The sequence below is a fragment of the Chlamydotis macqueenii genome, chromosome 13 (genome assembly GCF_036417535.1).
Source record: "Chlamydotis macqueenii isolate bChlMac1 chromosome 13, bChlMac1.mat, whole genome shotgun sequence".
Classification (NCBI taxonomy): Eukaryota; Metazoa; Chordata; class Aves; order Otidiformes; family Otididae; genus Chlamydotis; species Chlamydotis macqueenii.
Window position 1 is genome coordinate 12837501 of NC_141568.1, and position 7628 is coordinate 12845128.

General features: G+C 41.2%; 1 protein-coding gene across 2 annotated transcripts in view; it reads right to left on the bottom strand.

Annotated features, from left to right (window-relative positions):
• The window catches only part of ZNF536 (zinc finger protein 536), a 244411-nt gene extending 237344 nt beyond the window's left edge, over positions 1-7067 (bottom strand). For both annotated transcript variants that reach the window (XM_086758131.1, XM_086758132.1), the window contains exon 1: positions 6945-7067. The gene's annotated coding sequence lies outside the window, so the exon portion shown is untranslated. The remainder of the gene's footprint in view (positions 1-6944) is intronic.
• Positions 7068-7628: the final 561 nt, after the last annotated feature.

Here is a 7628-nt window from a genome sequence, read left to right on the forward strand (position 1 = left end):
AAGTGTTCAGACCCAGGCGGGAGGGGCGGCGAGGGCCGGGGGCGGGGCACTGCCGCTCCCTGGCCGGGCCGGACACCCCGCCGGGCCCGCCCGCTCCACACCGCAGGGCGCTGCCTTCCCCTCCCTTCCCCAGCGCCGCACACCGCCGCACTGGGGCCGGGCTGCTCGGGACGCCGCTGCCCCGCGGGCCGGGGCAGACGAGGCCCGGCCGGGCCCGCACCCCGGCCGCCGCGCTGTGGTTGCCGCGGCAACCGGCCGCCCCGGCGGGTGGGTTTGGGGAAGGAGAGGCCGTGCACAGCGGCAGCTTCCAGCCGCGGGCTTTGCTGAAAGGCTGCCCTGCCGGGCAGGGAAGGCGGCCCCGCAGAGCCCGGCCCGGCCCGCGGGGAAGCGTTGGGGCGGGCCCCACCGGGCACCTGCTGCTGGGCAAGAGCGTCCGGCCGGGACCTACGCTGCTTCCTTCAGGGCTCTTGTGGAAAATATCCCCTCCAGTAGACCCTTTACAACTGCCTTGACTTCACTAGCCGTTACTAACTTTCCTTCACCATCTTAGTCTCCCTCAAGACTCTGGGGACAGTGTTTGGGCAGAAGATGGGGCTGGGCTCAAGAAGGAGGGGGCCCTGCCTGGGTCTCTCTAGGCCACAGGCCCAAGTTCTGTCCGCCTCCCTATTTTCAAGGGAATCCACACATGAAAAATTTCACCCAAAGTACTTGCCATATTTTAACAGATTTCAACCCTACTTTGTGGTACCGGTGGGACAAACCCAGGGAGGAGGCGGCAGCGGCTGTGCGCGTGGCAGCCCCCATCCCGTCCCACACGGCCGCTGGGACAGCCTGGCAAAGCACCCGGGCTCGTCCCCCGGGAAGGTCCCCACGCACCAGCCCCTGGCAGGCACCTGCCTGGCAAATCTGTCTGCCACCCCCCCGAACGTGAAGGAAGGCAGCTTTTGGCACATGTTTGCAATAACCTTTTTCAGAGTGTTTTACAGAAGGCAGAGTTATCTTATTTCTTCTAAGTGCCTTACATCTTCCCCTTGTCTCCCTAGCTTGCTACTACAGAACTTAGAACACCCTCCATAATTAACTGTGCTTTTTATAACTAGTAAGTCTTAGAAAAATCAAGATTTTAGATGCTATTTTTTAATGTATTGTCTGTTACTGTACTACTCCATACATGTAAGCATCCAGTTCAAAAGCTACTTTCCTGGAATTTAAGTACTTCTTTTGGCCTAGCAACTCATTGGTTGTGCTGTTACCACTAATAACCTCATCCTCTAGGCTTGAAAAACTGTGTACTTTTAGTTTATAATGGCAATATTAGTAGCTAGAATGATGATATGTCATGCTTTGTAAATAAAACACATAGCCTTCATTTCATCAATATAAATCAAGCTATACAAACCGCTTCCTTGTGTATCATCTTCGTTAGCTGGAAATCTCTAAGTTTGGTCCTGTAATCAGCTAAGCTTGGAACAAGGCTAGAGGGGAAAGGCAGGGATTTAGTGCTTAAGTCACTTTGCTAGTCCTAAATCCTGGGACTAATCTGTGCCAACTGAGACTTCAAAATTGCTTCTAACTCTAGGCTTTCCACCAAGAGTATCCCAACCACTTTGAAATAAATAGCTAGCTCCGGCACTTGGAGCAATGCTGTATAGCTGTGGGTCTCAGCAGGATAAGTGTCACACACTGACTTACAGGATACCACAGCTGCCAGGAGCACCCAAGTTAACACCCTTAAACTTTGTCTCGGATAGCTAGGCCAATCGCAGCAAGAGCGATGGCTCCAGCACAGCCATCTCTACAAAAAAATGCTGCATAAAACCAGCCAGTCCAAAGAACAATTCATGCGATGTATCTTTTGCTGCTGTAATCTGACTGAGAAATGTCTTTTTTCCCTTGTGCCCTATTAATTAGAAGTGAATTAGAAGTGCATAGTCTACCTAGATGTTCTCTTGCAAGGTATTTTAAGTACAACCCACAGCCTCTTGCCTACTATTTGCTTCCATTACCAGTGGCTCTCTTCCTAGAACTGAATTTCTAGGCATGAGAAGTCACTGCCTTGTAAGTCACTGGCTTCAAAACAGCCTAATAGCTTATTAAAACAGATCTAAGCCTTTTTTTTTTTCCCCCTCCGTTTTGGTAAAATATTTATTCTTTCTTTAAAGAGGAGTTTGATAGATGTAATCATCTAAAGAATGTCCTGCCAGTTTTAAGTTAGTCACAGATACAGCTGTGCAGATCATGTTTCCTGTCAATACCATGTCAACCGCCCATCTCTTACCAGTTCTTCCCTCTTCAGCTGTGCCACAATCGAGCTTTCTTGTCTGTGTCTGCTAGCACATTCCCAGATTCTTTCCCTACTTATCGACTCATCAGACAGCCATTTTTCACTCCCTCCATTAGCTTCATCAGTCTTGACTTCTGCTTCTTTCTGCTTCTACAGCCATCTTCTGTGCAACCTACTTTCCACAGAAACCTACCGAACTTGAGCAGAGGATTATCACCCTCACCTCTAAATCCTCTATAATGCTCACAAGAACTAGGTAACTAGTGGATGAATTAAAATGCAGACCATCTGAAACTTTACACAATGCAGGACTGGGATAATGTTGTATGAAGGCTTTTGAGCAAAGGTTGTTTCTTCTCATATGCAAGAATAGTGACTTTGTGAATGCTACAGAGAAGATATGATAAAATTACAATATCAGGTCTCTGATCTTTAATGAAGTCAATATAACTACAGAGATATGAACACTCTTCTGCACAGATGCTCTTATACCTACTGCTGCTGTTAAATTAATAAAAATTTTGCTGCTGGTAACCACAGGGGAAGGGTTTCGCTTCAATTTTAACTGTGAATTAAATTTTTGTCCTGTTTATGTTATGTTTGGTTTTGAGGCTTAACCTATCAAACATCTTATTTTGTTTATTTTACAGTTATGGGGCTAAAAAGTGAAATACATTCCTCTCACTTGTAGAAAACAGTCCCTAGGTCAATTCTACCTAATTCTGCTCATAAAATTACAGGTTCCCATGCTAAGGGTGCAGAGCAGGTCTTCCCTACAAAGCAACCACAAATTTAGTAAATTAGCCAGGTTGGATTCTGCCATCTGTCAAATACTTATCACCACCTTGTCTCCAGTGAGACCAGGTTTGGATAAAGACACTATTCAACATGAAAGACAATCACAGTTTACTTCACTGGCTCAACAGCACAATACTATGCAAAGCCAGCTCAAATATTTGTTTATATGTATGATTACCTTAAGACTATGTTATGATTTTTAATGTAAAATATTATTTTATGCTTGTACTAAAATGATTCCATTTTAAGATCTGGAAGTTTTTTGAAGAAAAATCATGTGGTACAATAATTTGATGATGCCTAGAATTAGATACTGCATTCTACAGGCAAACAATTTCTATGAAAGTGAACAGTTTGTAGCTATGCAGCTGTGATTTGCACATTTTAAATGACAAATTTAAACCCATCAATAGTAAATCAATTGCAGGTATAGAAGATAAAACTGAAATAATTCATCATATCACCATAGGAAAACAGAAAAAGTGGATGTAATGGGTCTTTTTGACTTTAAATTGAAATCTGTTCCTAGGTTTTTCAAGGACAATTTGCTTTACAAAACTTTAATGTATACATAAAAATCATCCATCAGCACATCTGATCCAAATATACTAATGATTTTTATTGGTCAGATCTTGAAAGTGAGGTTTATTTTTATGGAGTATGCATTAATTAACCCAACATGTACTATCTTCCAGTGTATCTAGCCAAGTACTTTCATTTAAACATGTTTATTGTGAAATGTTTGCATTCCCAACATTTGTGGCCCACACACAGACTATTTCATACTTCACTTCTGAGCAGTTACAAAAGTTAAAAGGAGTTATTGTTTTTGATTAATGCATTTTTGGGGACCTTTTTTTTCAAATGTTCCAAAACTATGCTCTGAAGGCATTCTACATGACAACATCTAAATGTATTTATCTTGAAAACTGAGTATTAAGAGAAAATGAGCGGAATTCACTTTAGAGCATTTCAACTTTTGCATGGAAAGTGAACATTATTAACTTTTGTATATAATTTGACTGAACTTATGCAGAATATTAATTGACTGATTTGATATAACGGCACCAATCTTAAAAAGAAAAGCCATGTACGCAGATATGTGGAGTGGTGCATTACAGATGGGAGTTCTAAGGCTGTGGCTGTCATCTTTTGATTAAGAAAAGGAAATGATTTCACTAAAAAGATATTCCCTCTTGTGTTGTTTTGTTTTAACTGAGTTTGTACTTTCCACCGAACTGGACATATTTATTGAGACTCATAAGTTACTTCACGGTTACCAACATCACTGTAATCTCAACAAACTATCTTTTTTCTTGCCAATTATCTAAATATCATAACTATAAAATATCTTAAAACATTCTCTATAGTGTAAACATCTTAGCTACAAAGCTTTAAGTGTAAACAGTATGATGCATCAGAATGATTTTAAGCGATGTTATAAAAACTGCTCTTAAAAACTAAACAAAAATGTAAAGCTTCCATCTGTTTTATGATTTTTCCACTGTAGAACTACTGCTGTGTGCCAGTTTACTGAACCATGGCTTGCTAAAGAGATTGCTAGGGTCACAGATTGAAAAAACAAAGAGCAAGTCTTTAATGGTTGATTTTTTTCTCAAGTCTCCTTGATACAGTTTGAACAAAATTAAGTGCATAGCAGCAGAAAACACAGAACATAAAAATGCTCATGTCGCCTGTTGCAAGGGGGACCCTTCACAGGAAGATTAGCATTTTGCAGAAGATGTCATTTAAGCAATTATCTTAAGTTCTTTTGTGACTGTATACCTACATTGTCACTACCAAAGGGCTGCTATAGTGTGACTCTGCACTGTTTATGTACAGAGTTAAATCTAGACTGCAGACTGGATACCAAAGGAGGGAGAGCACACACATGCAGACTTACTTTTTGTGAATCCTTACCCCAGTAGGAGAAAATAATAATGCTGAAATTCTAGACATTCTTTTCACTGAACACTGAAAGAGGGAAAGCCACATCAGGGGCAAAAAAAAAAAGTTCTTAAATGCAGAATTGCATATTTAAGAATTTAAACAAGGCAAATAAGGAACCCACCTAACTACTCAGTGCATAACTAGACTTTGCATTCTTGTAAAAGTGACAATACAATTATGCTTATTTACATAAAATCAGTTTACATCACACAGGAAAAACTGAAGAACCTTAGATATAGCAAAGTACTTCAGCACACACTTAACTACGAGCATTTGAACAACTCCACTGCAGCTTCAAGACCATTCTTCCAAGCATTTATGCACTATGCTGAAATAAGTTTGCAAAATAAACTTCATTCACTTCAGTCAGTCTTTCCACGTAAACGTGGCCAAACTGCACGGCTACAAAGTGGTAGCAATATTTGTATGGGATTCTCCCAAACTGTAGGAAGAAAGCTAATACTGGAGAAATACAGTGCAACTAGGCTGCAACTTTGTTAACTTAACTCATCTGGGAACTATGCAGAAATAACATGAATATCAGAGGCCATCATTCTTTCCTTAATCTATGTACTTATTGGACAGCTACCATTAGATCTTACCGAGTGCCACCTTGTTTCTAAGACCTTGTCACATGCTGCTCAAGGGCTACAATCTCAGGCAACAAATTTGTCTCCTCACTGGAGTAGGTGTTAGGACCCTGGTTGCCATTCACTAGTTTCTTCCAAGAGAAGGTCTGGTGAGATTGTGTTTCCACTGAGGCACCTGTGGCCAGACAATTTGTTTGAGCTCGTACCTCCTCCTGCATACCTAATACCAACTAGTGCAGAAGTTTATGCCCGGCAAGGAAAAGAGGCAGGAAAGAAACTCTTCAAAGGCAACAATCTTTTTACTCTCTACTGGCCTACAAATTCTCCATCTTCAACTCCATGTGTTGGGGAAGAAAAGCAAGCAATCTGTCAACACACAGAGGGATTTTGACTCTACTCCTGACGTGACTCCTGCACCACATAGAGATCTGGCACACAGCTTTGATGATACTTCCTAAATGAATCCAGACAAATTCATGGGTAAATTCTGTTACCCTTACCCTTATGAGAAAGGCAGTGCACATCATGAGAACGGGTGACAGGATCCAAGCCCCAATAAGTGATGTGGTAACCTTGTCACAGAATTGCACCAGTGCCCTTTCCATTCGAGCCTAGGACTACTCTCTAGGGTTCTCTACTCACACAGGATAAAATCTGATAATCCTTACTCATGCAAATCTTAACCACGGTCAGGAAGTTTTTGCTCTCAGTGTTATGGAGCTAAATTTTTTGTGTATGTCTATGCTGCACTCCCCGGGGCAACTGCAGCTCCTGAATGTTTTAAACTGGCAAGCTCAGATGCCAAAAAGCTTTCTAAGAAACTGGAGAGCCAGCACTCTGTGTGCTACAATGGTAATGCACTGTGAAGCTTCCTAAATGACTACGTCTGCAAGAGTCACAGCAACTGCACTATAAAAAAAGCCTACACGATTCTAACAAAGTCTGAGCATACTCTGTCACATCCATATTCTCGTCTGCCACCATAGTCTTTCCAATTAAAAAAAAAAGCATCCTAAGTCATAGGTATTTGGCGTCACTCCCTTAGAGAGTACTATCTGAGGGTGAAGAAATAAGGCCTTCAACCCAACACACCAGTTGTTTAAGGACTGTCAGGAAAGAAGGTGTTTGTTTAATGCACAGATACATTTTAGCTATTAGCTGACTGCTATTAGTCTGCAACAGAGAATAGTCAGTTTCACATGATTTTCAGACATTCCTCAGGAATAGACATCTTATATTTAGGTATTTGTAAGTCCCTCACCTTACTGGGAAATATTTAAGTCTGTTCAGGAATTAATTACATTATATGTACAATGTCTTACCTGCTGCAGCCAGAGCAGTGAAGTTCAGTAGTTTGTGGGCATGTCTAGGGAGTGGGAACAGACATCAACACAAGCCATAGCCCAGGAGAGATCCTTTAACCTCTTTGCCTCAGTTTCCCCATCTGCAAAACAGGATAAAAATGAAAGCTGAGTAAACAGTATAGAATACTGTAATTCCAAGTAAAAGTTTAAGTTAACAACATTAGGAACACATAACTACTTTCTGTTTTTTTTTTTCTGTCTGCAAAATTTGGAGCATATGTGCTGTACCAATATTAGCATGTCTTCACAGTCAACATCTAGAATGAATGCTTAAATATTCATTGACTTCAAATTTCAAATTGACGTTTGAATTTGACATTCATTCTGTAGATGTACCAGAATCAACCATTAATCAGGGAACAGAAATAATACCACTCAATTTATATAATCTATGCACTGTGGTCAAAATGTATACCTCTAGATATATAATCTCAAAATTTTAAAGTATTAGCTGCTTAAGTAGATCATGTGGTACATCCCCTCCCTCTTCTAACTGGCTGATTTATGTAACTGAGCAACCAAACAAAAATTCCGAGATGTATGTTCAGCTGTAACGCTCACAATTTACATTGTGTATTGAATCCAGTAAATATGTAACTCATGCAATCAGGGAACAGAAGAAATAACATGATTTAGGTAACC